General features: G+C 33.9%; 2 protein-coding genes across 2 annotated transcripts in view; both read right to left on the bottom strand.

Moving 5' to 3' along the window:
* The window catches only part of LOC150109529 (uncharacterized), a 614,993-nt gene that overhangs the window by 70,178 nt on the left and 524,212 nt on the right, over window positions 1–20,603 (bottom strand). The window lies entirely within an intron of this gene.
* The window catches only part of LOC150109531 (uncharacterized), a 130,277-nt gene continuing 121,336 nt past the window's right edge, over window positions 11,663–20,603 (bottom strand). Inside the window, exon 3 of the mRNA XM_090413524.1 lies at window positions 11,663–11,798. The gene's annotated coding sequence lies outside the window, so the exon portion shown is untranslated. The remainder of the gene's footprint in view (window positions 11,799–20,603) is intronic.

Raw genomic sequence — 20,603 nt, 5'->3', positions numbered from 1 at the left:
TTCAAGGAGAGGTATGATAGATTAGGTCTCCCACAATGAGTCTTCAAACTCCATGGAGGTGCCGATATAATAATAACATTTCCTTTTAAGCCTTTATGTTTAAACTGTAAACATTTTTAGGAATTATTTAAATTATTAAGGGGATATTAAATCCCACATTGTTTCAAAACCGAATAAGAAACTCAAAGATCGGAATCAAAGAGTTTCATGCCGAATATAGTAACTATAAAAGTATCGGCGACTACTAGCGTAAGCTAAAGCACGTAGTACAAACTAAGGCAACGCGTAGCAAAGGTGGGGAAAGTTCTGATCGCTATTCTTAGTATTTTCCATAATGTAAAACCCATCTCCTAGGAGATGTATGATGTTATACATTATGGTGGGAGGTCACTACCCAGACCAGTTCCGATCTTTATTGAGATCTCATCAGTGAGTAGCTAGACCAAAATAATACTAAAGGTATAGCGAAAAGAACTTATATATTCTGCTATAAGAGTTGTCAAAAAGGTGCACCCATAAATTATTTATTATTTAAAATAAAGAGCCAATAGGTTTCATTTCAGCGATGTAAACATTATTTAAATTATTAAGGGGATATAATTCAGAAGAGGGCAATACACTCAGTAACAACTTCTCTCTCATAGATGCTTTGTTGCAACATTGTCTTTTTTTTTTCAGAGGTATTTTCATGGGTGCTGCTTTACCAAACTAGCTACTATTCCTTTTCTTTTCTCTATCTAAATATATAACAAATAGCTGCAGGTCAGTTCGTAACTTCTCAAACCAACCTCTTGTCCTCCTCTTTCATGATGTGTTTATGCAAGGATAGGCTAGATGTGAAAGTCAGTCAGGAAGAGAATTATCAAAAGTAAGACATGGAGCAAGCTCAGTAGGATCTTTCTTTGAGAAACAAGGCAGGATTGTGTTCTAGTTGCACTGAAATTCACTAGAATTATCTCCCCTTAAGAATAATGAGGAGATCAGTGTTTAAGACATTGGCCATACATAAGATCTTGAAGCTTGAATCATTTGGGCATGGTTTGCAAGGCTTTCCTCCTTTTTTGGACACAAGCCAGCATAAGCAGAGAAATCTGATAAAAGGAAACTATCCACCAACATGAAGTGAACGAATATCAGAATTGGCAACACAACTGCAAATGGCAGCCCTTAAGAAGGTAATATGGTAAGGAGGCATCTTTTGCCAGATCCAATCAAATGCTTTGGAAGTGTAATGAGCAGCCACATGATTTTATCCAAGCTTCTCCATGGCTCAGTATCCAAAAGCAGCATGGTTGGCTAGGAGATGTGTTGTGGAACGAGAGTGGCATAATTCAAAATAGTTATCACTAATTTAGCCAACTTCAGTCAAGAAGTTGACTGAACAATGGGATGATAATGATACTTGTTTTTCTTGCCTTCTTTTTTTTTTAGCCTACTGATACGCACATGTATCAGTAGTATAATATATAATAATATTATTATTATTATTTAACACCTCCAGGGAGTCCAAAGACTCGTTGAGAGAGGGCACCTGCTCTACAACTCTCCGTCTAAACCCACTCCATCCACCAACTAACTGCAACTACACCAACGCCATCTGCCGCTGACCACCACCACTAGTATTTCCACAGACAATCACAAACATTCATGTCCATGGAAGGATTTGAACCCACAGCCTTTTGTCTGGAGAGCAGATATGCTAACCACTCGGCAAGCCAGGCTTGCTAAAAAGAATATACCCTTGATGGGACTCGAACCTGCAATTCCCAGTTTAGGAGACCGATGCCTTATCCATTAGGCCACACGGGCACTTACTGTGCCCAGATCACATTCTTCAGTTCAGAGATGAGGAAATGATCAAGAGTATGCAAATCAGAGTTGCCAAAATGATGTAGGGAATAGTTTATATGATGTGAATCATAGTTTAGTTTGGCATCACTGAAGTGGGCATTTAATTCAGGCAAACAAGATAGCAATTAGAATATACTGGAGGTGTATGGTATATGTTATGATATGTAACAACAAGAAAAGGCAACGATTTTGAAAGCTATGCACAGAATCAGAAAGGTAAACCAATTCTGCAAAGTGGCTTCCTGATCTCATTGCTGCTGTATAAAAGAAATATAGTGATGGTGGAAGATAAAATATTGGATTTAAGTAAAGACTTGTTTAACATATACAAGGTTCAGCTGAATCGTCCACAATAAGTCAGAGGAAATTACAAGATCATGTTAATTAGACAACATTTGACACTTCAGTTCTCCAAACTTTTGATCAACCTTGGTTGCAATTTTACCAGTCACTACCATGTTTAGTTCCTGATTGTTTTTAAAAAATGGCAATTGAATACAAATATGTTTTCTTTTTAATATTTGTATTCATCTTACTTTGTGAAAGAATGCCTTCTCATTGCTAAAAAAAAGTAAATTCAAATAAGAAAGAGCAATTTGCAGCAACTATATCAGCTGCTTGCCCTTTCTACTAAGTAGAAAGGGCAAGCAGCTGATATAGGAATCCTGCAATCCACCATAATTCTTTCCTAAAATCCAGCCAGCCTGATTCGCCAAATGGTTATGATATCTGTAATCCAGCCAAGGAGAGGCTGCAGGTTCAAATCTCGCCAAGGGCATGGATGTTTGTAATTGTCCTACTAACCAATTACCATAATGTACTGCTGTGACCTGTCTTCTGGCACAGTATGACCCTTGATGTCTTTGTGTCATAAAAAATTAAATCAGAATAAAATCCTAAAATCCAAAGAACATACTGAAAATAATCACACCCAAACTGATATATATATATATATATATATATATATATATATGTATGAAACAATCCATCAAGAAATATCCATTTGCTTCTTAACAAAAAATTAATTTTGGAATATAAGTCAGCAGTGGGAACCATCTTGGGAGGGGAAGGGGGGGGATCATGGCATATCTGTGTTACCCATGACAGTAATTACTACATCCAACTCGTTTTCATCTCTACTTATCAAACTTTTATCGTGTAGACTGAGTTCCATAAAATCTCACAGATTTGTTCTTCAAGCACATATTCACAGCTGCACTGCAATTATGCTTGATTTGTGAAATGTAACATTTTCTGAGCATAACATTTACACTTCAAACAGCATAGCATAATTGCTGTTTTTCAAGGAAAAAAATGATTCTGCTATGCTTGAACCAACAAGTTCCTTCCAATTTTAGTAAGGAATAGCAATACACATGGAAACAGAAATGAAATAAAGGTTGAGGAATAACATACACACAAAAATACACTAATATAAAGATGAACTCTTTGATTATTGGATTTATTAGATAAGTTGCACAATTTGTATAAATTAAATGTTTAACAGTACAGATTGATTGGTTACTGTCTAAAAACTAATGTGATGTCTGTGGCAAAGTGTAGGATTTGCAGACCATGAAATTCACAGCAAATTTTAGGCTGAACTCACGATGGGTTCCTCTGACATCTCTTTCTCTATCTGACTAGTAAAATACCATACAATAAGCAATTCAGTTAAGTGAATATGAATGTCTCGAATCAGTGTTAAAAAAAAAAAAAATAATAATAAAGTCTATTTTAACTGTTTAACAATGACTTTCTTGAACATGGCAAAGAAAGCAATGGGTACAATTATCAAGGATCACTGAATGAAAACACATTTTTTTCATTATCTTTGAACTCATGGTTCATGTTGCTCCTTTTGTAATCTTTAATATAAAGAGATAAACAAAGATTTTATTATATGTCTTTATATCACTTTTTTTTTTTTAATTTGGCCTTGGAAAAAGACAAAGAGATGTTACTTTATAACTAAACACAGCACAGTTGCACTTCATTTTTGTTTGAGAAACTTGTGTTGCATTTTTGAAACAGTCATTTCAAAAAAAGCTTAATTATTTCTTATGAGGAGAACATCTATTATGACAATTATACTGATTAGGTGAAATCTTAATGAAAATTATCATTATTTTATAACAGCATTCCTGTTTTACAAAAATACTTATAACAAATATTAGAAGCAAACAATAATATTTGGTTATCTTGATCAACTTTGGTTGCAATTTTACCAGTCACTACCATGTTTAGTTCCTGATTGTTTAAAAAAAAAATGGCAATTGAATACAAATATATTTTCTTTTTAATATTTGTATTCATCTTACTTTGTGAAAGAATGCCTTCTCATTGATAAAAAAAAAAGTAAATTCAAGTAAGAAAGAGCAATTTGCAGAAATTGAATTGCACTGCCACTTAGTAGAAAGGACAAGCAGCTGGTATAGGGAATCCTGCAATTCACCATAATTCTTTCCTAAAATCCAGCCAGCCTGGTTCGCCGAGTGGTTACGATATCTGCTCTCCAGCCAAGAAGAGGCTGACCAGGTTCAAATCTTGCCAGGGGCATGGATGTTTGTAATTGTCCTACTAACCAATTACCATAATGTACTGCTATGACCTGTCTCAGCAGTACATTATGTTAGACCTGTCAAACAGCTAATAATTATGAAAAAAATTAACAGAAAAGTTCTAAAATTTAATATAATAAACAATTTTTTTTTATTGCATAGTTTGATAAATGCTATACATTTACAGAGAATGTATAACATCCTGAAAAAAAAATACTGCATTACTGTTACTATACCTACTCCAAAGCATAATGATATTTTAATATACAGTAACTATGGTTAAATATTAATTAAGATGTATAACCTACTGAACAAACTTATCATCTTTCTTCATTCCATTCACCTCTATTATTTAGAACAAACTTCGCCATTCTGTTTTCCCACTAAGTACAACCTCCAACTCTTTAACAGATTGCTTCTTTTTCCATAAGCAGTTGCCCACACATGGCACTGTTGTGTTACAGGCCCTATAACCTTTTGTGTTTGAAGTCATTATAAAAAAAAATTATAATGATATAAGTGAAATTAATGAATCTGTAACAATTGTTAATTATGCTAGATTTGCTATCTCAAGTAAAGTGAGAAACAAGTTATGACAGTAATAGTAGTTCCACCTTTGATCTTCTTTGCTGGCTTTATCTCTGCCTTTGATCCCTACCCCCACAATCACAGATCCAGTTATTTGTCTTCCAACCTAGGCTAGTTTGGAGATGGATAGATGCCATGTACCTCACTGTATTTTATTATTTATTATAATGGCCATTTCTTAAGACTCTGTACAAGGAAGTCATGGTGCAGAAAAACGTTTTGTTACCTACAAGACAGAACACACATAATATGGAGATCCTCAAGGGAAAGAAGATAACAAAAGGGCAATTCAAAACAAGTTAAATTTTGCTGTATTCTTTTTTCCAAATTTATGAAGTTTTAGAATTCAAAAAAGTATCAGATTTACAAATTGTATATATGTGGTGATTTAATTTCTGAATCTTACTTGCATCTGCAACTAAAATGGATGTTACAAAAGGCATACACCTTACTAAGCCCTGAGATGAAGAACCTATAATGACATAATCAAAATACTATTTTCATTATCAATATTTGTATAATGTTAATGATTATAATTCTATGATATAATACCTATTCTTCTAAAAACTATCTGTTAGTCCACCATGTAGCATCACTCTGCTGTGGTAAGCTAATCTAAATGTTCAAAAGACATATTTCGGTGATTACACCACATTTTTATTCAGTTATACAACATACTGAAATAATAGTTCCCGACAAGTTTCGTAAATCATAGGATTTACATCTTCAGGAGTAAATAATGTATAATGTAAATCCTACGATTTACAAAACTTGTCGGGAACTATTATTTCAGTATGTTGTATAACTGAATAATAAAAAATGTGGTGTAATCACCAAAATATGTTTTTTGAACCAATTAGCCCACAGAAGTCTACACCTGCAATAATCTAAACGTGTTTTTTGTTACCTGACAATTTGTACATTGTCTAAAAGTAAGTTTTAAAAGAATTTTAATTTTCAGTTGGAAAACTAGCTAGTAAAACATCTAAAAATAGTATATGAAGTTGCTGTTATGGGTCTACATAAGGCTTTGAGTAATTCCAACTGATATTTTAAAAGGAACGAATGCCTTTCAAAATCAGTCTGCTGGAAAAGTGCACAGTTTGAAATGATACACAATTTACTCTATGCAAGACAGCAGAGGAATCTAAAATTTCCATTGCTTTGACTCAAGTTTTGCTGAACATGAAATAATGTGCAATTCTTATGCATCTCAGCTTACTTTGACTAAACAGAGTACAGCAACCTCCATATTCACTGGATTTGACTTTTCTTTCTTGAGACTGAAAACTATTTTAAAAGCCTTCATATTTCATGATATTGAGGACATTAACAAAATACAGTGGAGACCTTTGGAAATTTCAAACATAAATTTTGATAAATGTGTCCAACAGTGGAAGAAGCTTACTAAGGGTTTAGCTTACTTTTCTAACAAGACCAAAGTTGTGTTAGTCTTTTATTCACATCAATCTGGATATTTTTTGGAATAGATGTATATTAATGCTTATAAACTGCCAGCTTGGTTACCCTAATGCATAGGTGGCCAACAGCAGGATAAAATCTATATTAAATTAAATGTATTATCATTTAGCTATTAGTTTCGACCACAGATTTTCTGATTGATATACTAGTTATATTCATTATTTCTGATGACAGAAACAATTTATATTCTTAACACGGAACCAAATTGCTTTAAAAAGATTACACAATTTATAAAATCTACTGCTTCTCTGTGCGAGTTGTAGTAGTGGGAGTGGTAGATTTCTATTCACTCCAGAGTAAAGCATCATTGAAAGTCACTTGCTCTGGTTACAGTGATCAGTTTCAGAGACTCAGATTCACAGTTAACAGTGTTATTGTTGCAGTTTGTGTTCCCTGGTCAGTTACTTCAGCCTTTGTGTACTATGAGTAGGAAACGTAAGATCTGTGAAGAAAACAGGTCATTTCAGGAGAAATGGGAAAATGAATTTATGTTCATAAACAATAATGACAACAAACCACAGTGCCTTGTGTGTTTGCAAGTGTCTGTGCATAAGGAACATAACCTCAAACGCCACTACATATAGCACCATGTCGCTAAATACCAAGAATACGTTGGACAAGTGCATACTAAAATTATATGTAATTTGAAGAGAAAGGTTAGTGCTCAGAAATCTATTTTTACTAAACCAAGATCAATATAAAAAAGCTCACTCTTGGCATCGTTTGTTGTAAGCGCAGAGATAGCAAAAGCAAAAAAATCATTATCTGATGGTGAATTTGTAAAATTGTTCTGTGAAAATGGCACATGCATTTGGGAAAGATGAAATTGCCAATGAGTTTGAAAGCGTCCCACTATCAAAACAAACTGTAACAAAAAGAGTCGAGGAAATAGGTTCTTACATATTAAATAAATTAAAAAGCGTGATTCAGCTTACTTCTCATTGGCTCTGGATGAATCAACTGACATAGCAGATACAGCTCAACTTCTAATTTTCATTCGAACTGTTTCCAAAGGCTTTGTTATTAATGAAGAGCTACTAGCATTAGAGTCATTGCATAACACAGCAAAAGGTCAAGACATCTATGATGCAGTTATGAAGGTTGTAAATGGTACTGGTGACATCAACAATCTCACAGCTATTGTGAGGTACTCAATGCCTGGTACTCAAATAGGCTTAGTTGGCTTACTAAAGAAAGCTGGAATCAATTACCCCCTGTAGTGCACTACATTATAGATCAGAAAGCTCTGTGAGGTAAAATTCTGGAGATAGAGGATGTTATGAAAACTGTAATGAAGTGTGTGAATCTAATTAAGGGCGGAAATCGGGCCTTGACACACCACAAGTTTCTTTCTTTTCTAACAGAAATGGAGGCAGAATATGATGATTTAGTGTTGTACACAGAAGTATGTTGGCTAAGCAGAGGGAACTGTTTGAAATGGCTTTTTGCTTTGAGAAAGAAAATAAAACATTTTTTAGAGGAACATGAGAAGACAAAACAAAAAACTAATCACGAAACTGTGATCCTCATTTTAACAGCTTACTGGCCTTTCTAACAGACATCACACACCACATGAATGAACTCAATGTGAAGTTACCAAACCAAACAATCTCAGCTTTAGTTGGACACCTAGATGGGTTCATAAGTCAACCTAATGAAATGCAGCATTTCAGAGCAGCATGACACTATTCAATTGGAGTTGTGTGACCTTCAAGGTGACCCCCTTTGTCCAGTCAAGGGTGGAGATAGGTATTGACTTTTGGAAATTGGTACCAAGGGAAAAAATATCCTGCATTGAGTGATTTCAGCTTGAGAATTGCATCTATATTTGGAAGCACATACATATGTGAATGCACTTTCTTAACTATGAGGGCAGTTAAATCGTCACAAAGAAGCTGACTGACTGATGACCATCTTCAGGATTTGTTATGAATATTGTCATCATCATTGAAAATCGACTTTGATGAACTTGTTGCCACACATGAACACCCACAGTGTTCTCATAAGTTGTGTTACATGTAAAAAAACCCAGAAATATGTATTAAATTTAAATTAACAACTTATATTTAAATCATTCAAGTATTTTATATCATTCTCCCAGTAGTAAAATGATTTAACAAATATAGTAATTCAATACATATAATTATTGCCTTGAAAAAATGCAGAGTTTATTTTTATTTAAGTTCTGTCTAAAAAAGTGTGCAGTCCGTGACGCTACCACTCATCATATATTGGCCCTCATATAGAATGAAGTTGGCCACACGCCTGCTCTAATGGATAGGATCTCTGCTTTGCTACCAACAGGCTGTGGATTCCAATCCCATTATGGCATTCTGTGTCGTAAAGTAGAAAATGATTTTTATTGCTTCATATAATACCAACACTTTGTTTACTGGAAGCAAACAACCCTGTTCAGGCTCTAGAGCAAGGTTTACTCACTCATCACAGTAATATCAACCTTTCATTTGGGTGAGAGATTATTAAAAAAAAAAAAAAAAGCATTAAAATTACATTTCACTATTTTTCTTTCATATGGTAATATACAGGGATAATTTATTTAGCAAGTGAATAAATACATATTCACATGCACTGGCAAGTGCAGATGAAGTTCATATTATAATTATGTTCTTAGAATACAGGTTTCAATAGGAACACTCGATTTCTTTAAAAAAATAATAAGTGTTTTTATGATAAATTTGAGAATAAATAAACAGAAAGAGGTACTTTGAAGGAAAGATTTTGGATTTTGTTTGTGTTACGCATGTGGACAGACATAATAACACTACCGAGATAAGATTCACTGCCTCATCATTACCAAAAGTTTTCATAATAATAGGATATTCTGGTAATGATTGGACAATTCAGTCTTCTTTCATTACAGTAGGTGGACCACATGAAAAAATACAGTAGTTGGTCTTATACAGAGATGCAAGGTTTTAACTTCTTGGAAACAAGTTTTTCTCCTAATGCACCTTAAAGGAACTCTATATTATAAAATGATCTTTTGCGCTGAACTCATGTGAAAGGCAAAAGAGAAATAAAAGCTAAATATATAAATTAAAAGCAATAGTACCTGAAAAATTTAAGTTAATGCCAAACACTGTTAAATCATACAAAGAGTGGTTTTCTGGTTTTACTTATTTGTATATCTTGATGAATATGGGTACCATATTCATCAAGATATACAAATTTATAATGAAGTAAATCCATTTAAGCTCATTATTTTATTATTATTAATATTTCACGGCATATCTACAAGAGAAAGTGTCTTTTTCGTATGAATTCCACTTATAAAATATAATCTATCATTTTTTTTTTTTTTTTTTACTTGGATGGGCTAAGGTTAGGCAGTTTAGGAACCCTGCTTTAGCACTCAAACATGGTAATTTTTCAAGTGACTTCAGCCCTCTAATTAAGAGGCCTGAAGTGGTCTCAACAGTGGGTGATGGAAATTATCTATCACCTGAAATATGATCTTGACATTCAGTAACACAGACATATTATCTATGGACAACCACCAAGAATGATTTTATCAACTTGCAAAATAAGAAGTCTTAATTATAAAGCCATCTACTAAAGTAACATACCTTAACTTCTACATCAGATATTACTTTATCATTATTATTTTTTTTTGTAAATGTCTACAATGCTATGTATTTGTTTGTAGAAGGCAGTTTATTGAATTTTATAATATATTTCATATACAGTGCATATAATAGCACTTCTACTTGAATGACCATATACAATGTAATATTTGGCAAAGGCAAATAATTCATGAAGCAAGTTTAAAACTCTCTATTTCCTAAGTGTATGTATGCATACAAGTTAATAACTACCAGCATGCAAACGTTTTTTGAAATTTTTAAAAAATGACTTCCTTTGTTCTAATTTGAACAAAATATGTTATAAATAACATTGAATTCAGATTGTCTCATAAAACAATGACTCCTGTAAATAAACTTTATTGCAGTATTAGGATTTATGATTAAATATTATGATGAAGATTAAAACACTTAGTTTTAATCTTCTGTATCTATAAAAAGTTTTAATCCACTGTATCTATAAAACTTGGATCAGCCTTTAAATATTACAGCTCAAGTGGAATTGCACGTAAGAATGGTCAACCAATTTATTACAGTGGGAAAAGGAACGACAGTATGCATATACTTGCATTTTGTTAATAATAATGGATGTAGTGAACAAAACGATTTAATAATGAGCTAACAAGACAGCAACCCAGCAGCACAATCCTGGTCCCGCCTTTCATAAAATAAGATGTAGGCTAAATGTCAAGGTATAATATTTTTTGGATAAGAAACAAACTTTTAGTTCACATTTTAGGTCTATACAAAAGAAACAGAAAGGTATCTTTCTTAGTTTATATAAAAGTGGATATCAGTATCAATGTGAAATGTAGTGCATATTATAAGTTATTTTTCTTAGCTATTTTAGTACAAATTATGCACATGAAAAATTTCAATATTAAATATATATTTTTTTCTGATGGAGTAATTAAGAAGGCTTGCTTTCCTGTAATTAATTTTTTATACTTACATATATGCAACAGCAAATTGCAATTTGAAACTTTCTTTAAACAAGCTTCTTTCAATTATATATATACTTATTATGTCCTTTCTTTTTCAGGGAATCACTTTAAGTACTAAAAAAATGAAAGGTAATATATAAATTACTATGCATGAATTCAGGAGCTAAAGGAAAAATATCACCCACACCCACTGTTTATTGCACTACACGGAAATACAATGAAACATTGTTCATATGTTCATTTAATAAACATTACTTAAAAGCACTTATGTACATTATTCACACAGAGTAATTTATTCGGTTGAAGATGACATACTGAATAATGATACATTTCTTTCTCCTACTTAAAAACAATGACCAGAAAAATTCAAAGAGATATGCTTTTCAGTAGAAAGCATAAAAATAGTCAATGTTCTTTAATCTATAACTGGTATCACACAAATACATTGAAAAGTATCACACGACTGATGATAATATGATATGTGCAATCGTTAGATGGTCAAGATTCATCTACACCATGTACTTTTAAACAATGTAGTCCCATGTAACTCTTCGACTTGAACACTTTATGACAAATACTGCACCGGAAGAGTAGTCTGTTGGTCACATGCATAGTATTTTCATGTCTCCAGCGGCTACTGTTGGATGAGAATGGTTTATTGCATTGTCTACAGTGAAATGCACGTTTGCTTTGGGATAAATATTGCAATTTGAAACTTTCTTTAAATAAGCTTCTTTCAATTGTAGAGATCACAGTGGAGATAGAAATATCTGTAACAAGAAATGATAATCAAGCATGTGAAATAAAAAGCAAACTACAATGAATAATCATATGAATAAATGATAATGTACTAGGTGCAATATTAATTAATACACTGATTACATTTTACTCAAGGTGATAAAAATACATTATAGTAGGATTTCATATATGCTACCAACTAGCTGCCCTTCAGTGTTTATATGCACTCTGCACAATCAATAGCACATTATTATTTCTCAGGCATCTTCATGGAATCAAAGACTGATTATGGGAAATATGCTCTAACCACTGTTCAAATTATGTAATCATACCTCTCCTTGAATTCATTCACTGATGAAGCACTCAACCATCCCAGGTAACCTATTCACCACCAAGCCAAAAATCTACTCCAAATACCAATATAATGATAACAAAATTTTAATTTGCCATTAAGTAAAAAATTTAATTGGCTATCATCCTACAAATACATCATTTTATATCACAAGAAACCAAATAAGTTGCAATGGAAATTTTACAGCTTTTCTTTCCTTTCTTTTTTTACAAAACTAATTTTTTCAAGTTACTTTTGTTTTTTTGAAAAGAGGAAACAAAGCAAAAATAAAAGTTTCATTCAACTTTTTGTAAAGTTTGAAAAGTATTTATTATTAAGGATACCATTGTGAGAAAGTGTACAACTTGGAATCTCCTGTTTTCATCTTCTTTGGCTAGAAAGTATCTCTTTTTGAATCATTCTATTCAATTCATTTACTGCCATTCTGAACATTTTTTAATTCCCTTTCTTTAAATAGTGATTTTCCCCAGTCTGGCTTTTGTAATATCATTGAAGATATTAAAAATCCACAACTCCAAGTGGTATTCTTTTCCAACTGCACTGATGCAGCAAGTAGATATACCAAGGCATTTGCTATCACCAGTGATATTATACAAGGTGTTCACATCTATTACAATACCAGATAATGCTAAACATTCCACATCTCTTCTCCACAAGTGACCAATCTCAGAATAATGTGGATATTGTTTGTCTTCTGGACAATTTAGTTCATAATCTCATGTTGATGTCTACTCCAAAGAGCAACATCATACAACCATTCTCCTCTATATATTGTTTGACATTATATTATAAGAATGCCAAATGGGATGACCTTCCACTTCTATGCCTCATTTCCTTGGTCATATTATGACTTTCAGCTTCTGATTCAAATATTTGAACCTGATGTATGACTAGATTGCCCCAAGAAGTGTGTTAAGGCCATACAATAGAAGAACCAGGCATACTGCTAATGGCTTTCAGTGAAATCTTCATTTCCCTTGTTTATAAGCCCAAATTTTGCATCATGTCATCCAAAGGCATTGATGCTTTCTGGTCTCTTACCAAAGTTACTGACTTTGGTCTAACACTGCCTCCACCTCTTCTGTTCTCAGGACTAGGTTTATTTGGTATCCATGTTGGACAAGATTCTTCTGTTTTCTCTCTCTCTAGAAAAAAAAATCCAAAATGTCCTCCTAACATTCCAAATGTGCAACATTCAGTGTCCCATTGGATTTTTTTCTAGAGAGAGAGCACAGAAGAATCTTGTCCAACATGGATACCAAAAAACCCAGTCTTGATGCATTTCTTTGATTGTTTTGAAGGTTTATGTTTCCACAGCTGACTCCAGATCTATGTTGCCTTTTAATTCTCTCATTTTACATTGATATCTCTTGCAGCATGGAAATTAGCTCTATTCAACCCATTCATAAGAAATCTTTATCACTGATTTCTATGATGAGTCTTCTGACTCCATGGAGACACCATTATAATAATAATTATCATCTAATTTGACTCAACTAAATTCTGAAGTAATGGAGAAAACTATTATAGTCAACAGTTTTCTCCATTACTTTCCTGGAAAACTTTCAACTAGTAAATGATCACCAGTATGGATTCTGCCATTGTTAATCAACAGAAGAGTTCTTTTTGGTTGCACATTACATATGATGGTGGGTGAATATTTATCCTGAAAATGTGTAACTAATGCTAGGATTCTAAAGCAGTGTGTTCTTTTGTGTTTTATTTATTTTAAATGATAATGCCATTCATTGAAAACTGTAAACCTACAGCACATTAGCACCATAGGTGGACAGAAGTTACATAATCTGGGAATCCTGTTCTAGAGATCAAACATGGAACTTATTCAAGCCCATGATAAGTAGGGTGATAGTCTCACAACAGGTGATGAAAACTGTTAAGCACTCTCGTTTCTTAACAATCCTCTCTGATTGACTGCAAATCAAATCCACAGTTCTGCTGATGACTACACACTTGCATATAATTTGACAAATCCTGTACTACACAAATCAACAAAACTTTCAAAATATCAACTTCAACAACGCTAAATTCTGATCTCCAAACTATTGTTCAATGACATACTAATAACTTTGCTAATTTCAGTGCTGGCAAAGCTCAATCAAGGCTTATTTTGCAAGAAAAAAAATCTTTGAACAAGACAAGATTTCTCTTAACATTTGTTTTTCTGTTTCACTCAAGATGTTACTCAACTTCTAAACAACCATTAATTCTGTACAGATCACAAAACCATCCAACCATTGAATGAAACCCTTGGGTAGTGAACCTACGAGTTCTCTAAAAATCCTTGACTGGTACAAAAGAGCGCAATTAGACTGATTAAGGACCTGTCTCTCACACATTCACCAAATCCTTTAAACAGGTAATCTGCTGCTTGTTATTTCCTACAAATACATTCATGATTGCTATTCACTACTCTGGAAATTGGCATTGATAATTCTCTCATTCTTCTCCAAATCTGTTGAAATAGTTATTCAATATTCCTTCACTGTACAACCCAACTAATAAATCAAATTTTCTTGCAATATTGACCTGTTTATTTTTTATTCTTTCTCTTCAGTTTCTGTAAAATCCAAGGTACAACAGGAACTATCACTACCATTTGAATACTGGATTAATTATCATTAAAAACTAAAGCTATTCCCTCTTTTCTATGTTCTCTAGTTATCAGGGAAAGGTAACTATAGGATTTTTGTAGCCATTATTTATCTGATTCGCTGTGATGTAATTTACCATATTTTGGACAGTCTGGTTGTTCAATGGAAAAAAAGTATTAGTGAATATCAGTACTATCTAAATACAAAGAGCCAACAGGCTTCATTTCGGCAATATAAACATTAATTAAATTCATCAATGTGGGATCTAATATTCCCTTAATTTAATTAATCAGTACTATTATTTGATAGCTTAAATCTTTATAAGTCAAGTTGTGCACAACATAGTGTTGAGGCTGAACATTATTCCTTGGAATGATATCCTCCTAATTCACAAGATTGGTTTTAAATATGGATGTCCATTCAAGAAAAGTTTGGAGGCTTTATTACATCATCTGAATTTAAATCAGAACGATTGCCTCTTGATCCTGAAAATCTAGGAGAGAATATCAAATTATATCAAATTAATAGTGTGATTGCTATCATCCTTGTAACTTGTGGGTTGGTTTACTGATTGTTGGAATTACTTTGCATCTGTCTGTTTAAATTACTCATATGTTCCACTGATGTACTGTTATTTTCAGCATGCTGCTAATTTTTAATAAATAATTACTGTGCTGAATGTGTTTTTCATGATCTATTATATTAGTATGTCATATTAAAGCTAGAATAGGTCAATTTGAAAAAAATGTAGTGTAGCCTCTCATGTTGGTATCTTGCCAATATAAAAATTTGAAACCCCTAGAAGAATATTGTCACATCATAATCTTTCTGAGTGGTCTTAGAATGCTTAAGTGATGATTCTTGAGAGCATCAGGGAAAACCTCTTCAAGGAACACGATAAACTTTATTATACCCAAATATTATAATCGTAATAGCTTCCCCACAATTCAAAAACTGAATTAAAATTTGGTTTAATCTCTTTCCAGAAAATAGTGTATTTTTCAGTTATGACAGTATTTTTCTAGAGAGGTAAGTTATAAAGTTTTTAGAACTGTTAAAAGATGAGCCAAATGGTTAGTGTACCAACAGGCTGTGGGTTTGAAAATCCCGCTGTGTGCATGGATGTTTGCGAATGTCTTTAGGTAGGAGATTAATTTCATTGACGAGTGATGTCCATGCCCTGTTTATTGGGGGCTTGAAAAAGTTCCATGTTTGGTCTCTAGAGTAGAGTTTCCAAACTATGTTTAAAAAAAAACTTTTGTGGGAGAGCAATATTAAAAAACTACTAATGATTTTCAGCAAGCAAGGACAGATTTGATCCAACAAAACAAACTATCTCAAATCACGTGAAATTTCTGAATTGCCAGCCTGGTTGGCTGAGTGATTAGCATAACTGCTCTCCAGCCAAAAAGGCTGCGGGTTCGAATCCTGCCGTAGTGGTGGGCGGTAGATGGCGTTGGTGTATTGTGGACAGAGAGTTGTAGAGTAAGTGCCCTCCGTTGATGAGTCTTTAGACTCCCTGGAGGTGTCACATAATAATAATAACAATAATTTCACTTCTTTGGTGTTTTCGAATATATTTCTGATGAAAAAATTTTTTTAAAATATATCAGGTAGGAAATAGGAAGAAAGTTTCTCTTCTATTTTTGAGTGCAAGTAGAAGAGCAATTACAATGCTTCAAAAAAGGCAAATGACTGTTTTTCTATCAATTTACCTTCTGAAACAAACTTAACATTAGTAGTTTTTTCACTTGGCTATGATACTACTAATTATATATTGGGTTTTATCCTTTATCCAAGTGTAAGCAAACAAAGTTTGCACCAGAAGTACTTTCAGGACTGGGGGCAACTCATGACAAAGGTTGGCATAAGTTTTCATCACTTGCCTTAGTATCTCCCATAATGCAAAGCACATCTTACAGACATGTATAATGCTATGCATTAAGGGAAGGGCCACTACCCAGACCAGTTTCCCTGTATTATATATACTGGGTTACCTCTCCAAAAACTCACATGATCCTCCAACAATGAGTGACCCAAAGGATCAAAGCTCAGCATTGTCCCCCCCCAGTAACAGACTCACTCTGTCACTGAGAGAAGAACTCTCAGCATTTGGCTCTACCCAGTGGCAGGCTCACCTCACCACCGAGCAGAACTGCTCATATTTCATCTGAGAGGTAACAGCAACAGCCATGCCTCAGTTAACTTCATGGACTACAGCATTGCCATCCATTACCCCTCTACCTGGGTAACAGCAATAGCCGAGCCTCAGTTAAAACTTCATTGGCTACAGCATTGCTATCCATCACCCAAGCTTCCAACTGGTTTCGACCCTTAGGGGTCTCATCAGTGGAAGCCAGACCCAGAGGTCGTGATACTAAGTTGGAAGTAATGGAGAAGTCATATTTACCTATACGAGCTGCCAAAGGGTGTCACACCCTATTATTAAAATTCTCTGTATTAGAGATAAGTTTAAGGAAGTTTTATCACTTGGCTATGCTACTAATTATATATTGGGTTTTATCCTTTATCCAAGTGTAAGCAAACAAATTTTGCATCTGAAGTACTTTCAGGACTGGGGCAACTCATGGTAAAGGTGGTATAATCATCACTTGCCTTATCAGGTGCAAACTTTGTTTGCTTACACTTGGATAAAGGATAAAACCCAATATATAATTAGTAGTATAGTCAAGTGAAAAAATTTCCATAAACTTATCTCTAATCCAGAGAATTTTAATAATAGGGTGCGACACCCTTTGGCAGCTCGTATAGGTAAATATGACTTCTCCATTACTTCCAACTTAGTATCACGACCTCTGGGTCTGGCTCCCACTGATGTGCTTTTGTGCAGAAGTGGTCCCTTTCCTTCAGGTATGAGAGGCTCTGCTTGGGGTAGGTTTTTGCCTGTCTCTAAGTGGGACCACTGAGCAGAGCCAACGTTGAGAAGTTCTTCTCAGTGACGGGGTGAGCCTGTTATTGAATGGAACAACGCTGAGTTGGACGATCCTTCGGTCACTCGTAGGGAGTGGTCTGGAGGATCGCCTAATTTTTAGAGAGGTCTTTACTTAAACAGCACCTCAATAAAGGTCAAAACTGGTCTGGGTAGTGGCCTTTCCTTTAATGCATAGCTGCAAGGAGATGTGCTTTACATCACTGGAGATATTAAGGCAAGTGATGAGAACTTATACTACCTTTACCACGAGTTGCCCCAGTCCTGAAAGTACTTCAGGTGCAAACTTTGTTGCTTACACTTGGATAAAGGATAAAACCCAACATATAATTAACATTAGTAGAATACATACAAATATCAAGGTTTTTCTGGGGAGGGGAAGCATAGTAACTATGGTGTGGTGTTTCTGTATTTTATGAAGGATGAGGATGCACAATACTTACAATATTTATGTGAAATGATCAGAAGTATTGTCTGGTGTGTTCATGAGTCATCACTCTACATTATATTGTCATACCCACACTGCTCAAAAAAAGTATAAAAGAAATTTTAGAATATCTTAGACAGTTTAGCAAGATAGTGTATTATACTTAACAAAAATTATATTCTTATTTTCTTCCATATTTTATCTATTGGTGGAAGCACACAAAATTTTTCAAGTAGAATATCATCACAACTAGCTACTTGCATAACAAGAGGAACTGATTTCACAACAAGTTGCCTTAGCTATTTCATAATGCAACAATGTGTGGATATTGTTAAATATACCCGAGAGGTTTCAACCTTTACTGTCTCAATAATGAGAAGCCAGATCCAGTCTTGGATATAACAAATAAAGGGCCCAAATGGGATCATTTTGGTGGAACACCTAATTTTAGATAATTAAATATTGGGAATCAGCATAATCTTCCAAAATTTTATTAAATTTTAAATTATTTGCTTTGGGACCCAAATAGGTCACTGTGGGTATACTGATGCTAACTCCATAAAAGTTTTCTCATACTTAACTCATCAAAATACACACAATTTACCGACAGCTAAGGCCCCATAGCCTTAACCGCTTTAGCTGTAAATCCAAAACAAACAACCATGCAGAAGCAGTAAACTGACATGTAAGGATTTGTAGTAAGTTTTTCTTTTCAGCTAGGTAGCATATTGTACTTGACAGGAAATTATAATCCTGTTTTCACGTACTTGTATAATGATCAGCCAGTTTTCTACCCACTATAGGATGAAGGCCTCTCCTGTATTGCAGGAAAGCTGGATCTACTATGCCCATGGTGATCCAGTCCATCTTGGGAGAGTGTATATTCACTTGGATGGATGAATGTATGAAGGTGGAAGACAATCACAAAATACTCTGCTTAGGCAGGATTCAAACCCACAGTCCCTTGGATGGAGAGCGGATACGTTAACCAGTCAGTCAACTGAGTTTTGCATGAAGTAACTTCATCACTATTTGCACAGAGAGAGTGGTTGAACTACAAGTTTCCCAGAGCACACTTCTTAGTCCATACCTTACATTATCTCAATATGTGCATAGCTAATTCAACCACTCTCGCTATGCAAATAGTGATGAAGTTACTTTATGCACGAACATGGATGAAAACAAGAAAATACTTCTGGTCAAGTATAATAATATACTATTAACACAGTATCAAAACTTGATATAAACATCTGGACAAAGAGTATTCGAAATACAATGGTAATACATCATTACCATATATTTTGGTAGATACTTTTATATTAAAATTATAACCTCTGCTGTTTGAGTTAACTCAAGTATCTCCACAGTGTTGCTGTTTCTGTCTTTCCAAGCTTTTATATCTCTCACATCTAGATGCCACCTCAAGATAAAGCACTGACCTTTTGGCATCAATTTCTAACCCTTGCAGACTACTCATTTTTACCTTCTCTGATCTTCCAATAGAAAGATATCAGAAAAATCTACAAAAAGGGGTGTGTGGGAGGGAAGAGGCAAAGACCAATTTTTACTGCTCATATAAAGTTTTGAAAATTTAGCCTTATTTTTTAAAAGCACCAATGGGCAAAGAAAAATGGAAAGAAGGACTTCAAAAAAAAGAAATATGCATAAAAGAAATAATATAGTTATAATTCTATAACATTTCCTTTTTTTTAAATTTTTTTTTTTAAGGGGCCATTTGAATTTAGTTACAAAACTCCAGAATATTTACCTAAGTTATTAGCCAGTAAAGTACAACTAAAACTTCTAAATGACCATATCCATGCATACCTCTGTTCCAGAAATTTCCAAAAGGCTATGTGCATTTTATCTAATAAAAAAATCATTTGAACTTATTTTCTCCTTAATAAGTCAATCTGATAACAACAAACTTCAAAAATGTTTAGGCGACATTTTAATTTATATATGACAAGAGTACACTTGTACACTAACTGAAAGAACAAGTATGAAGCCCATCTTATAACACACTGTCATTTTCCATATTTTGATTAAATCTAGCATCTATGCAACACGGAAGTAAGCCTTTCTTCTTTATTATTTTAGGCGCTCATCAATTAAACAGTGACCACCAACATGGATTCTTTTACTCTTACTCCCCAGCAGGATTTCTTAATCAACTTGACTCACATTTGAACACATTACATGAAATAGTTTAGAGAGAGAGACTCGCATGGTCATTGCTCTTGAGGACTTCTTATCAAGCTACCATCTTATGATCTCCCTAGCCTTTGAAACCGGATGAGAGGAAATTGCAAATAGTTTCGTCTTAGATTTCTCTGTCAGTGTTGGGATATAATACATTGTCATTTTACATATTTTTGTCTTTTTTTGTTCATGATCAACATCCTTTTCGCAATGAACAGCGTGGGTTTACTAAGGGAAGGTCATGTTTTAGCAACTTGCTCATGTTCTATAATAATGTTACCACTGAACTAGACA

This window comes from Typopeltis vanoorti, chromosome 2 (assembly GCF_054136105.1).
Source record: "Typopeltis vanoorti isolate ZY-2024b chromosome 2, IOZ_Tvanoo_1.0, whole genome shotgun sequence".
NCBI classification, from domain to species: domain Eukaryota; kingdom Metazoa; phylum Arthropoda; class Arachnida; order Uropygi; family Thelyphonidae; genus Typopeltis; species Typopeltis vanoorti.
The sequence above is the reverse complement of the archived record's forward strand: the minus strand, read 5'-3'. Positions and strand labels throughout refer to the sequence as shown.